Source organism: Pantherophis guttatus, chromosome 2 (assembly GCF_059756535.1).
Source record: "Pantherophis guttatus breed Tessera chromosome 2, ASM5975653v1, whole genome shotgun sequence".
Classification (NCBI taxonomy): domain Eukaryota; kingdom Metazoa; phylum Chordata; class Lepidosauria; order Squamata; family Colubridae; genus Pantherophis; species Pantherophis guttatus.
Genome location: NC_142064.1, coordinates 283,079,662 through 283,096,680, shown reverse-complemented (window position 1 = coordinate 283,096,680; position 17,019 = coordinate 283,079,662). Strand labels below are relative to the sequence as shown.

General features: G+C 41.0%; 1 pseudogene; it reads left to right on the top strand.

Moving 5' to 3' along the window:
• The first annotated feature begins 361 nt into the window (after nt 1-361).
• LOC132709120 (vacuolar protein sorting-associated protein 33A pseudogene) lies at nt 362-2,169 on the top strand (annotated as a pseudogene).
• The last annotated feature ends 14,850 nt before the right edge of the window (nt 2,170-17,019 follow it).

Below are 17,019 nucleotides of genomic sequence, written 5' to 3'. Positions count from 1 at the left end.
ACAAAGTTATTTTGATCTCCTTAAAAAAAATTCCAGCTTCCAGAAAATAAAAATATGATTTTGTGATAGAGAGAAGTGCATAAGTAAAATCCATTTGGAAATGAACTAATTTTTAGCATCTAGTACTCGATAGATGACTGTATCTTTGTGATTTTTCTCACATTGTTTTATATAGATAATGGTTACTTATTATAATAAAGTAGCAGTAATCTTTTAATGATACGATAATATCCCTATTATTAATTTGGCGATAATGCTATTAATGATCCAGTGGAATCATTTCATGTCCTCTTGTAGAAAACACACTTAGAGAAGACATTGCACAAAAATATCCATCAGCTTTGAGTGCAGCGCAGCAGCCATGGTGGCTCACCTCAGCTCGGGCCACGTCCCGTTGACGGTGCTGCGGGAAGCCAGGCGGAGGGAGCTGCGCGCCTTCCTTGACAAATGCACCGGATCCAAGGCCATTATGTGGGATGAGTATGTTACTGGGCCCTTTGGATTGATTGTGCAATATTCTCTTCTGAAGGAACATGAGGTGGAGAAAATGTTCACCCTCAAAGGGGGTCACCTTCCACCGGCTAATGTCAAGAACATTATTTTCTTTGTCAGGCCCAGGTTAGAATTCATGAACATAATTGCAGACAATGTGTTCAGTGAAGACAAAATCCGCTGTCCGCAGCGGGATTTCTACATCTTGTTTGTTCCGCATCACAGTTTGTTGTGCAAACAGCGCCTCAAAGAACTGGGTGTGTTGCACTGTTTTATTCACCGAGAGGAATGCAGCCTGGACCTCCTCATTCCCTTTGACAGCGACCTCTTGTCCATGGAGTCAGAAAACGCCTTTAAGAAGTGTTACCTAGAAAATGACCAGACCTGCCTCTACCATGCTGTGAAAGGACTCATGATGCTCCAGGCTCTCTATGGAACCATCCCACTCATCTTTGGAAAAGGAGAGTGCGCATGGCATGTGGCAAACATGATGATCTGCATGAAAAGTGATTTTTCGGGGATCCAGAACACCATCCTGCCCATCTTCGATACCCTTCTGCTGCTGGATCACAACGTGGATTTGGTCTCTCCTCTGGCTACCCAACTGACTTATGAGGGCCTAATTGATGAAATATATAGAATTCAGAACACCTACATAAAACTTCCCCCTGAAAAATTTAACCCAAGAAGCAGGGGGAGGCTGTGAAGGAGCTCCCCACCGAGGCCAAGAAGCTGCAGCTGAACTCCGCGGAGAAGCTGTACACGGAGATCTGCAACAAGAACCTCAATGCTGTGGGCAGCGTCTTGAGCAAGAAAGCCAAAATCATTTCAGCTGCTTTTGAGGAAAGGCACCACGCCAAAACCGTGGGGGAGATCAAGCAGTTTGTCTCACAGTTGCCGCACATGCAGGCTGCCAGAAGCTCTTTGGGGAACCATACCTCCATCGCGGAGCTCGTGAAAGACATCACCACCTCTGAAGACTTCTTCGATAATTTAACCGTGGAGCAAGAATTTATGTCCGGGATAGATACCGATAAGGTCAACAGCTACATAGAAGATTGCATTGCCCGAAAGTATCCTTTGATTAAGATACTGAGGCTCATTTGCCTGCAGTCGGTGTGCAACAGCAGCTTAAAGCAGAAGGTGCTGGATCATTACAAGAGGGAAATTCTCCAGACTTATGGCTACAAACACATCCTGACCTTGAATAGCCTAGAAAAGGCTGGACTTTTGAAGCCCCGGCTGGGCAGTCGGAACAACTACCCAACCATCTGGAAAACTTTGCATCTGTGTATGGACAACATCAAAGAGCAGAACCCAAATAATATCTCTTACGTCTACAGTGGTTATGTGCCTCTAAGCGTTCGTCTGGCACAGTTGCTTGTCCGGCCAGGTTGACGAAGCATTGAAGAAATCTTAAAAATACTTCCTGGTCCACATTTTGAAGAGAGGCAGCAGCTGCCAACCGGGCTTCAGAAAAAGCACCAGCATGGAGAAAACCATGTCACTCTCGTCTTCTTTCTGGGAGGCATGACCTACGCCAAAATCGCAGCCCTCCTGTTCCTCTCTCACATGGAAGACGGGGGCACTGAATACGTCATCGCCACCACCAAACTGATTAATGGAACAAGCTGGATCAAGTCCCTGATGGAGAAGCTGGAGCCCCCACCCTTTTAGGAAGGACAGACCGAGCAGGATTCGATTGAGATGGGACCGTGAGACTCGCGAGAAACGGATGACTTCGGAAGAGAGGACTTGCCAATTGAAAAGGAAGACAGTTTCTCAGCTGCTTTCTAAAAAAATATGGATCAAGAAGGAAAGCTCAGCCTGGCAATCTGCATTTTGGTTTGCTCCCTTGCGTCATTCACAATGGTCACTCCCGGACTTTTTCTTACGGTTTCTAAATCCCTTCTTCCTTAGTGTATATTCCACAATCTTTCAGGATGTTTTTTCCTAATATTTCCTCCTCCTTCCCATTCTGTAGTTAGCTTGGTTTTCTTACTTCGGTCCACTGATATTCTTCATTTTTCTCTCCAGGCAGTTCATCATGTTGGTGGATTGTAATCTAGCCACTTTCCATCTTCGGCTGCTATTCTAAAGCTTGAAAGTCTGCAAATCTGTAACAGAATCTGCCCCTTACGTGATACAGCTCTACCCCAATCCTATTTTCATGGAATTCGCTTCCTCGATTTGTTTCTAGCAGGTTTCAATCCTGGAAATACTGTTTTGCTGCCAATTTTGAAAAATCCTGCTCTCTTTTTTCCCCCATGAATACCTCCTAAATGCTTACAAGCCCCCAATATTTATTTTTATTTTATTAATTAAATTAAAAATATTGAACCAAACTCATTTGCACTGAACATTATTGTGAATAGTGGGAGAAGAGGCTACTGTTTAATGAAACCTCATTCAGTTGCAAACGAACAAGCATGTTTAAAAAAGTGCTGGAATAATACCTTTGAAGTCTGAGAAGATAAATGTTATAAAGACGCCAACGCAGGCATTTTTCAGCCAAATATGAATATATATATATATATTCATCAGCTTTAAGCAAAAACAAAGAAGGCAAGGAAGAGATCAGAGGAACCTCTTTTAGCCTTGAGGAAAGACAAGGAAAAGAGCCATTTCAGTTTACAGGAGCTGAAAATCAGATGTAGACTAGGAACATTTTTTTGAATATAGAAAATGGTTGTAGAAGGGAAGATGCAACGCTCTTCCAATAAGTACGAGATGTTGTACAGAAGCTTAAGATCTTAAACAAACAAGCTCTGAGAGCCCGAAACACCCTGAAAAGGAATTTAGTTTGATGGATCCTTGATGGGACCCCATACCTTCCACGGTTGCAGCCTTGGAGTCCCCAGCCTCTCTTCTCCCTTCTCCCTTCTCCTCTGGGGTTTGGATGCAGCTTTTAAGGCATGGGCCAGAATCTTAATGACACTGTAAGTATAGCCCTCATTTGGGATCCACATCCTATTCTTTTCCTCTTGTGTCTCCAGTGGTACTTTCTGGGTGCATCTTCTCCGGCCTTTGATAGAAAATATGTGTTTTGAAACAGAACAGTGAAAATACTCAACTTGAAATTCACGTTCCACAAAGAAATATCTTTTATAGGCATCATCATCGTTCCAACTCTTTTTCCACTGAAGAGAAAAGGTCCAAATACTATGGACATACTTGAGAAGCCTCTGCTTTTTCATTACATATATTCCAAGCGTTGTCATGATCCAGACTTTCCCTTCAATGGGTCCTGGCAAATGCTTGAGTGTTAAATGGAAAGGAAGAATTCTGTCAAAAATGGAATCAAATCCTATGAAATGAACAAAGACATTGACTTGTTTCCACTTAAAGATGGCATCGCTGAGGACTCCTGTATTTCCAGTCGCTGAGAATTGTTGTGATATAACAACACAAATTCCATTCTTGACAAGCATAGGAGTAAAAGTCCTCATGAAATTCTCTCCCTTCTCTGTGTCCGAAGCAAAGAGACCAATCAGGGTCCATCCAAAATGAAGGAGCAGTTGGACAATTCCTGGGTATAGGACCGTTTCTTTGGGGAGCATCGGATGGGAAAAAGGGAATTGACTTTTATCACTCAGATCATCCGAAGTAATTTTATTACTGATCTGAAAAAAGTAGATTTTTTAAAAAAAAATAAATAAGTAAAATGCAATTAGCATTAAGAATAAAAATAGTATTGGACTTCCTGTCTGGCTTCCGGCGCCGCCAGACGGTCCTCCGTGACCGCGGCCCCGTTGCCTGTAAAAGAGCCACCTTTACATCTGAAAGGCGGCTCGAAAAACTCCATTTCCTGATGGAAATGTGAGTCTGAGCGGGCGGGGGTGGGTAGAGCCATCTGCGAAGTCCCCAGAGTCTTTTTTTAACTCTTGGGGACGAGCAGGTTCGAGCTCTCTATTGTCCCTCGCCGCTGCTCCGGGTATCAGGTGCACTCTGCTTTTTTTTTGCAGAGCTAGGCGCTGGAACCGGATTAACTAACGAATCTAACAGATGGACTTATTTAAAAAAGATGAGACTTGGACTTGGCACCCTAAATCACAAGTATCCCTAATGAACTTACAAGCATTTTAAAGTGAAAGAGAAGAAAAAAAAAAAGCTTTAAAATGGCCGCTGAGGCTTGGGAAGTAGAAGAAAGCTGAAAGTAAGAGTCCTTCCATAACAGATACAAAGTAGCGGAATATATAGTGCTGGCTACAATTTGAAAGAAAAATAGTTATTTTAAGTTCCTCTCTTCTTGGAGATTTGTACTTGATCTTGTTTGGGGGGTAAAAAAGAAGAGTTTGTTGGAAGGATGGCGTTACTAATTAAATCTGATAGACAAGAAGGGGGGGTGCTCCCCCACCTACAACTGTTTGAACAAGCTCTGAGCCTACAGACTCTGCAGAATGGTTCTAATTTAAAAGAATTTATTCAGGAGGAAATGGCAAAATATTATGAGACTGTGAACCAGAAATTTGAAAATTTAAGGCAGGAAATTAAAGAAATGATACAACAAAAGTATGACAACTTGCAACAAAAGATTGTAACAGTGACTAATGGTTTTTCAGAAATTGTTATAAAGTTGGATACAAATATTAAATTGCTAGAGTCTAAAATGGAGAAAATTGATAATTTGGACAATAAAATATTAAGAATTGAAAAGGACTTAATAAATATTCGAGATAATAGCTCAGAACTAAAGTCTAAAGAGGAAGCTGGTCACGAGACTTATAATGCAGAAGATATAAAGCAAGGAATTGAAAGAGAGGTTGTAATGCTGCAATACAGGATTACAGAATTTGCGATCAGAATCAGAGGCTTACAGGAAAATAACAGTGATGATTTAAGAAAAACATCTGCTCAAGTTTTGGCTGGGATCTTAAAGGTTCATCCTGAGGAGGTATTTAGTAAAATTAATAAGGCTTATAGAGTGAATTCCTGGATTGCAAAGCAAAGGCAACTGCCTAGAGATGTGGTGATTTATTTTACAGATAAAGAGATAAGAAATGATATTGTACAAAAATCTTTTAATTCTACTTTACAACTGAATGGGAGAAAAATTTGGATATATAAGGAATTGCCGCCTAAAATGGTAAGAGATAGAAAGAAATTTGGACTCTTGGTGTCTGAGTTAAGAAGACAAAATATTTTATTCAGGTGGGATGTCCCAGTGGGTATAATACTGAGATATCAAGGAGTAAGATATCAGTTAAATACTGTTGAAAAAGCGGAAGAATTTTATCATAAGGTACTTAAAAAGCAAAATCAACAAGAGACAGAAATTCAAGAAAAGCAGAAGGAGATGGAGACAATGAAGAAACAACAAGTTAAAGAGGTCTCCACAGATGAGCCGCTCTTGGATTCTCTTTCAGAGGTCTCAGCTGGATTTTTTAATATAAGAGAGGCGGTTCCGGACCTTAATGCAATGATTTGTCAAGCCACAAACCAGCATGGAAGTCATTCAGTTGATATACAATTTACAGAACCAGAAAGATCTCAGCCACAAAAGCAAACCCAACAGGATCAAGTTATACATCAGCAAAACCAAATAGTTGATACACAACCTACAGAAAGGAATTTAGGATGGAGATCCAACCCACAAAAAGTCAAGAAAAGAAGTAGGTCTCACAAATATAAAAACTTTTAAACTAAACAACAGTGCAATGCCAGTTACTTATGAGAGGACTGAACATATGAAATGATAATTGGCAAAGTATTGGTTTATTTTATCCTGAGGATAGGGCAGATCTCTGCAGTGCTGAATTATTTTGGGATGTGAAAAAGGCCTTAAATTGAATGGTTGGAAACATCTTGTTTGTTTGTTTTTTTGGATTTCCGGATAAATATATTACTTGTATGCTGAGTTATATGGCAAGAGATCTACTGGATCATGGCACGCAGAAGATCTGGTTGTTACCCTATTATGATGGTTGGAACTAATAATCTGGATAAAAGACATCTCCATAAACATTATATAGAATATAATTATAAAGTCACTCGGGTGGTTGTCGGGGTTTTTTTTTTTTTTTTCTTCCAATATGAAGATACTTGTTACTGATGGGGGCAGATGGCAATTGAAGATACTGAAAATACTGCTGGAACAAGGATGCGATGTTACCCTAACACGGGTGATGGAGTTTATCATCCAGTTGAAAGATATTACAGAAGATGCAATATGGATTACAAGTTTAAAGTTTTTTTCTTTTAGGATTTTATTTACATAAGGGAGTATTTTTCTAGGGGAGTGGGCAGAAGAATAAAGATATTAAGAATAATTATGGTAATTTTGTAGGAAAGTGGGTGGAGATAGGTTAGGTTATGGATTGTTTAGTTTAAAGAAAAGGGATATTATGTTTAGATGTGAATATATGTAATGAAGGGGGGGAAGGAAATGGGTAGTTGAACTGAACAAGTGTTAAATTAGGATTTATTGAATAGCCTTAGAGTGGAAGTATGCTTTGAAATGTTATATCGTATGGGGGGTAGTAAAAGGATAGATCACGAGCAGAAATTGTTAAATTGGGAGATAAAATAATATTATTATGTTAAATCAGGAGTTATTAGACATTGTTATAATAGAATCTCACTTTGAAATGCATATTATAGTATAGTATAAGGGGGGTATGATAATTTTATTAGAAAGAAAGGGTCAGTATATGGAGATGGAGTAAGTGGATAGTAAACCATGATATAATCTGTTATGAATTTGGGTTTTATTATAAAGAAGTCAAAGGGGAAGGGGGGGGTGAGGGGGGTTAGGGAGGGGGGGGAAAGTGGGAAAAATTTGTATTTGAAAAACTTTTTCAAAAAAAAAAAGAATAAAAATAGTATTTTTTAAATCATCCCCGAATCTACCACAATCAGACCACATAAGAGAAGCTCAACTGAACTAATTTCCTCCAAAAAAGCAGCATATTATATATAATTGTTGGATTCTGATTACACAGGAAATATATTGATTTAATATTAGGATCCCAATAGATCATTTCTCTAAAGTTGTCAGAGTTTGTTGCAGAAATTAAATCCAGAAAGCACACACAGTAGTCGTGGGTTTCAAAAACTTTTACTACCGGTTCTGTGGGCGTGGCTTGGTGGGTGTGGCATGGCTTGGTGGGCATGGCTTGGTGGGCGTGGCAAGGGAAGGATACTGTAAAATCTCAATTCCCTCCCCACTCCAGGGGAAGGTTACTGCAAAATCCCCATTTCCTTCCGATCATCTGGCAGAGAATAGATGGGGTGGGGCCGGTCAGAGGTGGTATTTACCAGTTCTCTGAACTACTCAAAATTTCCATTACCGATTATCTAGAACTGGTCAGAACCTGTTGAATACCACCTCTGACACACAGGAAAACTGATGCAGCAGGATTCATTAACTTCTTTATATACATAATAATACATGAAGTAAATTTACAATACCAACAGCAGATTTCTTCCAACCTTGTAGCAGTTACAAGTCAAACACAAGCAGGAGAGAACAGTTAGTTTAATTTCAGCAGAGCAGACTAGTTCAGACTGGTTTCAATTTTGTTTCTCTGCACAGACTCAGAAGCTGCAGACTAAGACACGCCCTGGCTCCAGTCTGTTTCAGCTCCCATTGGCAGACTTTGTTACCATGTTACCTCCCTTCATGACTGGAAGGGACATTAATCCAATTAACTTAATATTCTTTCCATGGTGCACTCCACCCAATGGCTTGGTCATTATGTCTGCCAAATTGTCCTCAGTGAAGCAAGCGAATTAATTTACATTTTATGGCTTCCCTGACATTCCAATATTTAATGTCCACATGCTTGCTTCTACTCTTTACTCTGTCACCTGTTGCCATTTTAATGCAGGCAGCATTACAGCTTCATACACCATTACAGCTTCATTTACCTTTACATTTAAATCCTGTAACAGCTGTACATACCACGTTACCTCTGAACAGAGTTCAGACAAAGCAATAAATTCTGCCTTCACAGTAGAAATGGTGACAGTTGTTTGCTTCCTGGACTTCCATCCAATTAAACCCCTCAAAACAATACAACAATCCCAGAATTGGACTTTCTGGTTTTTACATCGTTTGCATAATCTCTATGTCAGCCTTGGAAGCCATATTAGGCCGGAAGCTTCAATGCTGCCACCTCCTCATGTGTGGGAAAGTAGGAGAGAGGATTTAGGAGAGGGGAATTAGTAGACATAATAGCATTCTTCCTATCGGTCAAGGTCAGGGTGATCCAGCATCTGGAGGAGGAGGGTCAGGTGCTGGGTCGAGGTGGAACGGATGTTGATTGGAACATGTGATCGATTGAGGAGAAAGGGGGTGGTTTGGGGAGCTTTGTGTTACTGAAGGAAAGCCCGGGTTTTTCAGATTCAGGATTTCCTAGATGTGCCAGTTCACCTATTTCTAGTAAAGAGAACTTTGGAAAATGCCTGCTTCCGCATCTTTACTGGGAGTTGGGGGTTTTCTGGAATGCTGACATTATCCCGAATCTCCAAAGACACCAGCCGATTCACCAAACAAGCCGTGGAGATTCCCCTCCCCACTGAAGAGAGGGGGGACCCTCAGGCTACAGGAGTACCTCCAAACAAGCCCAGCGGGGGTGAAGACCCGATGGTGAGTGCCCCCATCACCCCTTTCTCAATTAAAGTAAAACTAGTCCTGCCAGAAACAGGGAAAGAAACAGAACTCCCAACAGTAATAGACACGGGCTGCATCAGATGTCTAATCGGCCTTAAAATTGTAGAACAGTTGGGCATCAAAACAACACCCTTAAAACAACCGATTAAATTTTACCAGGTTGATGGCACTCTAATTGGGGGGGTCCCTTCCACTCATGTTACTGAACTGATTAGATTAGAAATGGGGAAACATCATGAACTCATACGATTTATAGTAACCCCAAAGATGTCAGAATCTATCATACTAGGCCTGGCTTGGCTAGATAAATGGGGCCCCACCATCACATGGGAAGGTGGATACCGAAAAGTCAGGATAGGGGTTGGCCCAACACCCCTTTGCCCTCCCCCCAATCACCAACCTACCCAAAATGACCAGCAGCCAAAAACAGCAGCAGCTTCTTCAGACAAGCCTCCAGGCGAACACCAAATCCCTAAGATGTATGCAGACTTAGCCAACGCTTTCAGCGAGGAGGAATGTAACCTCCTCCCCCCTCACCGGCCCATAGACTACACCATCGAATTACAATTAGGGGTTAAATTGCCGAAGCCATGACACCTGCTGAGATGACTGAATTGAGGAAGTACATTGACACCAACCTAGCCAGAGGGCTCATTGAGCCTGCAAAATGCCATTAACCTTGCTTTATATTGGACCTCATTGTTGGGTAGTACTTTCTTCTTGCATCCTACAGCTTTGCTACCCTCTGGCCAAGCCATAGATGTGAACACATTATGTTCACCCATGGATTTCATTTCCTTGCCCATGGCTCCTTTCCACTTTACTTCGATTTTAGGTAATGCCAATACTTCCTTATAGATTAAACAGTTTCACTGATTAATTGTTGTCTGTAGCTTGTAGAAAGGGCTTTGAGCAGGGCCAACATTCTGAGTTCCATTTTAAGGGGAATCACTTTCTTCTATAATATTTCTCTGTTTACTCTGTCAAATGCTATAGAGGCAGGAAACCATTCTTTCCTCTGACTGATATGTTTTAGATGGTGTGATGTTTCAAGACAAAAGAATTGTCAATAGTGGACCACATCTGCTAAAGACTGCTGGTTCTTCTACAAGAAATGCACTTTTCATCTACCTACTTTCAACTCTATTCAAGGGGAAGCTAACATAGATTTTAGTTACATCTGTTAAATAAATGGGCCTGGAATTGCAGAGTCCATTTTCTTCTCTTTTTTATATATATGGGAACTAAAATTGCCACCTCGTAGAATTACACATTTATAATTCTTTTATAAAATGGTTAATTCATGTCTGAGAATATAATTAGCTAATATCATGAAAAAAATGTGAGCTTTCCATTGGGGTTACACCTTCCTATTGTACAAAAGACCCTTTGATTGAACACACCTTCACAATCATGCAACAGAAGCCCTCAAAGCAATGAGGATGGTGTCATGAGTTCCCTCCCCACTGTTATCCCAATCCTGAGTCATGCCACTGAAAATGCCATGGTGAAAAGCAGAGTTTGAATTCCATAGAGATGAAATGGTTGGATCTATCATTCACTCAGACACACACCAACAACCCATTTGCTTTACCAGATAGAGAAACACAAACACAAACCTCGGCAACTTTGTAGGGGCCAACTAATGTTGATATCTGGATGGAGATGTCTCTGTCAGCTCCATCAACAATCACCAAAAGGTTGTCCTTCCTTCCACAGCTGTAGTTGGGAACATTGCCTTCTCCAGGAGACAGCATGTCCAGCAAGGCATCTGAAGTGCCGAGGGTGTTATCATAGTTGTCATAGAAGTTGTAGCCAAGGGTGTGATTGTGCAGGTGTCGGAGATTTTCGTTAACCACTTCAATATTGAAAACCATGCGTAACATACTGTCCTTTTTATTAGGTAAACTAGTGTAAAATGATGTTAATATTAGGATCATCAATAATTAGCAAAAATTAAACACTCTTTCTCTATTTAATCCCCTTTTCCTCCACAAGCTAACAGAGGCTTAAGTCAATATCGATCCAAATCAGAGACAAATGATAGTCACCCATCACTTTTTTTGATATTGTGAATGTTCAGAAGACAACATGGAAATAGTTCTCCAAAAGGACTAAAATTAAGAATATAGTATTATGTGTAGCAGAACTAATTTTCATCAGCCCAGTAACCAAGTTGCAGAATATTTCAGTCGTTAAGACAAAAACAGAATACATGGAAGAGGATTTTTAAGAAGTGATTCAGAAAAGCTGTTCTAAAACATGTCATCCTCTATTCCTAAAAAATAAGGGATTGAGTATCAATCTACAGTTATAAAAATATAGAAATGACATGGCCAGAGGGAAGCACAACAATCACTACTTTCAAGAAAACTTCGTATTCAAATCATGAACTGAGGATTGAAGGGGAAAATAATGTGGATTTCTTTCAGTTTTTATTTTCCTCATAATTTGGATTTGAGCCTCTCCTAGAAAATAAGAGAAAAGTGAGAGGCCAGGAAATCAAAAGGATTCAAGAAATTAGTCAGGTCCTGCAATATAAGAGTAACTAAAATAAGAAGAAGAAAAAAAAAGATGATGTAAAACTATTCAATACCACCGACAATATTGCTACCCTACAAAAAGTCCTTGACTGTCTGTCAGAATGGTCAAACAACTGGCAACTCCAAATCTCAACCAACAAATGTTCTGTCTTACACATTGGCAAAAAAAAAATAAAAATCAAAACACTAAATACAAGCTGGGCAGATACGACCTCGTAGACGACCCTCACTCTGCCACAGACCTTGGAGTACTCATCTCCAATGATCTAAGTGCCAGAGCTCACTGTAACAGCATTGCCAAAAAGGCATTAAAGGTTGTTAACCTAATCTTGCGTAGCTTCTTCTCTGTAATATCGTACTACCAACTAGAGCATACAAAACATTTGCTAGACCAATTCTTGAATACAGCTCATCTCTCTGGAACCCGCACTGCATATCGGACATTAATACAATTGAGAGAGTCCAGAGATATTTCACGAGAAGAGTCCTCCACTCCTCTGCTCACAATAGAACTTGGAACTAAGGAGAAATTTCCTGACAGTTAGAACAATTAATAAGTGGAACATCTTGCCTGCAGAAGTTGTGAATGCTCCAACACTGGAAATTTTTAAGAAGATGTTGGATAACCATTTGTCTGAAGTGGTGTAGGCTTTCCTGCCTGGGCAGGGGGTTGGACTAGAAGACCTCCAAGTTCCCTTCCAACTCTGTTATTCTATTCTATTCTTCTAATACCTTATGCCACCAGACTTGAAATTTGGGGCTTAGACAACTTAGAACTACCCCACCTTCGTTCTGACCTAAGCATAGTACATAAAATTATCTGCTACAATGTCCTACCTGTCAATGACTACTTCAGCTTCAACCACAACAATACACGAGCAAAGAATAGATACAAACTTAAGGTAAACTGCTCCAAACTCGATTGCAGAAAATATGACTTCAGCAACAGAGTTGTTAATGCCTGGAATGCACTACCTGATTCTGTGGTTTCTTCCCCAAACCCCCAAAACTTTAACCTTAGACTGTCTACTGTCGACCTCACCCCATTCCTAAGAGGTCTTTAAGGAGCGTGCATAAGCGCACCAGCGTGCCTACCATCCATGTCCTAATGTTCCCTTGTATTTGTATCCATCTCATGTATTCATAATTATGTCTGTACTTATATCTGTTATCTAATACATGCTTGATTAAATAAATAAATAAATAATAAAAAAGTTGTTAGACTTGCAAATGGAGGGAATGAAACTCCATCACAGTGAATGACTTACAACCGAATCTGACTCGAAGGAGCCACGTTGAAAGGTAATGTTGTGTGTGTTATTGCTGATGCAGAGATGACTATACCAATGAGAAGATCTCCTGGCCTATAATAGCTCCATGGCTTTTCTCCATCCTGGTGGTCCAAATTCAGTGGGCATTTCTTTCTAAGTTTCTCAGAGACTGACTGGGGCACCAGCAGCATCAGAAGCAGGAGCAGAAGCAAGAGGTCCATAATTCATGGGGCTGAATCAATCTCCTTCCCGTTTCTAAAGAACAATTAGAAGAATTGGAAGCAGTGACACAGGATGGAATCTCCAATGGCTTTCCTGATTCAAATAGAGACAAACCAAGATTCACCTGGAAGAGAGAGAAACTACACTGAAGATCACAGCTCCTGCCTGTCCTGTAACTTGGGCCAGAAAAAGCATAACCTGTGGCATTTATCCTTTTTTAATACAAGATCCCTTCCATGTTGCTTCAATGTGATGTTTACACCAAAGGCAGTCACTGGAGAGGGAGGAGAAGAGATCTCAAGTCCTGTGAGGAGATAATTACAATGAGAAGGAACTTGTCCTTTTGGGATCCTGAACCTCTTCCATCTGATGAGGGGCAGGTGGAGAAAAACATATTAATGAAAAATCACAGATAGAACTCTTGGGGAAGTGTTGTGTAGTGGCCAGAGTCCTTCCTGTTAGGACATGTCCAGAAAGTGATGCTGCAGCAAGAGATCTCAACAGCCAGAAAAGTGACTTCTGCTGTCCTTCAGTGGTCTTTTGTCTCCAGAGACTGCTAAGAAGTTTGGTGCCACTCTACATTGGTGCCACTTAACTCTAGTGTTGCCTGTGCTCTAACGCCATGGAAGCAATCATTATCCTTGAACCCAACTTAATGTGAAGAGGTTGGGGTTTTCTTTTCAATGGGATTTCCATATATGAATCCCAAATTGGAGCTTTATTTTTGAATTCCTTGTAACTGAAGAGAAATTTAATTTTCCATTTTTTCTAGAAGTATCAATGTTTGCATGAGAGCAGACTAAGAGACAAGAAAGGGATGGCCGGTTGACGGCATCATTGGCTAATAGAGAGATGGTTATAGAACAATGGATAGAAGTTTTTATTTTAGTTTCCTTTTCACTTTCTGTGTTGTCTCTTCCACACTGAGAGCCTTTACATTTTTTAAGTTTCATGGTTTCTTAACAACCACCGTGTGCTGTGAGGTCTGCAGCTGAGATGGTGGCAGTGCCCAGAGCGTGATGGATGGTGTAGCCTGATTTCTTGCTACAACCACCCAGTCGTTAGTTTAGGAGGACCTGGTGAAAGTTCCTCTGGTTTTGTAGATGCACTTGGTGCAACTCCTGTGGTATTTTCATCTCTGAGGCTTTATTTGAAACTCCACCCCAGAAGACCTCCAAGTGCTTCAAAGGGCCAGTTTGGAGTTCCTGTGTTCTGGTTAATCTTGGTCAATTGTTGATGGATCATGTTTCTTATCTGGAGGGGGAATGTTAATATTACAGCTGGGCCTAGAAGGGAGAAAAGTGGGAAGGGGGTTGAGTGAGAAGCAAATGGAATAGGAAGGTCCATCCTTACAATGAGGAGCAAAGGATGACCAATATCCCAGGCACATTATTTAAATGTTTATTTTATTTTATTTTATTTTATTTTATTTTATTTTATTTTATTTTATTTTATTTTATTTTATTTTATTTTATTTTTTTATTTGTCAAACACATATAAGATTACCGATATAAATATAGACATGATTATGAATACAGGATAAGGATTAGTGGTGAAATGTAAAATTTGTTACTACCGGTTCTTTCGGTCAAAGAGGTTGCAGAAAAAAATGCCTTTAAAAGCCTCTGACAATCAGGCAACTCAGCTGGGATCGTCAGAGGCTTTGAAAAGCATATTTTTTTTCAGCTGAGCATGGGGGGGGCACAGGGATTTTTGCTACCGGTTCTCCAAACCACCCGCCACCATTGCTACCAGATCGGGTGATCCAGTCCAAACCAGGAGCATTTCACCCCTGATAAGGATACGAATAAAAGCGAACATTAGGACAGGGACGGTAGGCACGCTGGTGCGCTTATGCACACCCCTTACAGACCTCATCATGTCATCCTCACATGATGTATCATGACTTTTTCCCCCTTCACTAAACCAGGGGTGGGCGTGGCCAGCTTGTGACACATCCGGCCCGTGGGCCACGAGTTTGACACCCCTGCTCTAGAGACTGCTAGGAAGGTCAATCAGAGCTATGGAGTTTGATGCCACTTTAGATTGGTGGCACTTAACACTGGTGATGGCTGTGTTCTAACTCCATTGGAACCACTCCGTATCCTTGAACCCAGCCTAATCGTAAGAATAGGGCCTGTTTGGGATTTTCTTTTCAATGAGATCTCCATGTATTAATCCTAAACTGGAAGTGATTTTAGAATTCCTTGAAACTGAAGTGAAATTTTATTTGCCCCCTGTTCAAAAAATATCAATTTTTGTATGAGAGCTGACAGAGGCAGGAAAGTGATGACTGTTGACCACATCATTGGCAAATTATAAGTGGAGTTATAAATGGAGTCAAGGTTATTATTTTAGTTTTCTGGATATTTTTTGTGTTGTCTTTGCCTACTGACAAAAACACTGAGAGCCTCTAAATATTGAATTTTCTTGGTTTCTTAAATAAACAACATGCTGTGAGGTCTGCAACTGAGATTTTGACAGCACCCACATTGCAGTGGATGGTGTGACCTGATTTCTTGCCACAACCATCCAGAAGTTGGTTTAGGGCAGAGGTCAGCAACCTGCAGCTCCGGAGCTGCATGCGGCTCTTTGGGTCTTCTCCTGTGGCTCCCTGTAGGTGATCCCACCACCGGCTGACCCTGCCCCTTGCCCTCCCCTCCCAGTCACTCCCTGCCTGACCGGAGAAGGTAAGGGTGATGGCGGGGGATGGAGAAGCGGCCAGGGCAGAGACAGAGAGATACAGAGAGGGGGGCAGAGGGAGGGAGAGAGGGGAGAGAGAGATGTCAAAAGGATTTTGTGGTTCCCGGTGTTTTTTAACAACTGGTTCTCTGCCCTAATGACCGGCTGGGTAGGCATGGCTAGGGGGTTATGTGACTGGTGGAAGTGAGTGACATTGAGTTGGTCATGCCCACCCAGGTTTTTGGCCCCTGGTGTTTTCTTTTCTGTGGGAAAAAGGGCCAAATGGCTCCTTGAGTGTTTAAGGTTGCAGACCCCTGGTTTAGGGGGATGTGGTGGCAGTTCTTCTGGTTATGTAAATGCACTTGGTATGGTAAGACTATTGTGACATTCCTATCTCTGAGGCTTTGTTTATCCTCCCCAGAAGACCTTCAAGTGCTTACAGTTAGGAGTTCCTATGTTCTGGTTTATCTTGATCGATTGTTGATGAATTATTTTTCTTATCTGGAGGGGGATGTTAATATGTACAACTTGGCCCACAAGGGAGAACTGAGGTTTGGGCAAGTCCATCCTTACAAGGAGGAGCATAGAATGACCAACATCCTAGCTCCATTATTCCATTCTCCAGATCCTGTCAGAACCTGCTGGATTTCACCCTTGACATTGATCCCTTCCTTCCCATACCTCTCAATTTTAAACCAATGTTAGTGCTACTATTTATTATTTTAAACTTTTATTTTCTTTTGACTTGAATATAACTTGCCTAGAGTCATCCCTAGCCAAGATGGGCAGTGTGTAAATTAAACAAACAAACATACATACATACATACATACATACATACATTAAACTATCAAAACCCGTTAATCAAGCCTACTAAATGACATATTTGAAAAATAATAGATTTGTTAAAGTTATTTTTTGTATTTTATTTTGACATCAAACGTTCTTTGGTATTCAGATCTGACCTAAAAATAATAATGTAGAATTTAGGGAAGAATATGCAGCCCAACAGACCAGCACTGGAGGCCAAGATGGAGAAGATCTGAACAGCCACCGTGTACTTTCCTTTGGTGCTCAGGTAGGCAGGCACAAAGGACACCCAGACACTGCAGAAGACCAGCATGCTGAAGGAGATCAGCTTGGCTTCGTTGAAGGCCCCAGGGAGATTCCTGGCCAGAAAAGCCACCGTGAAGCAGA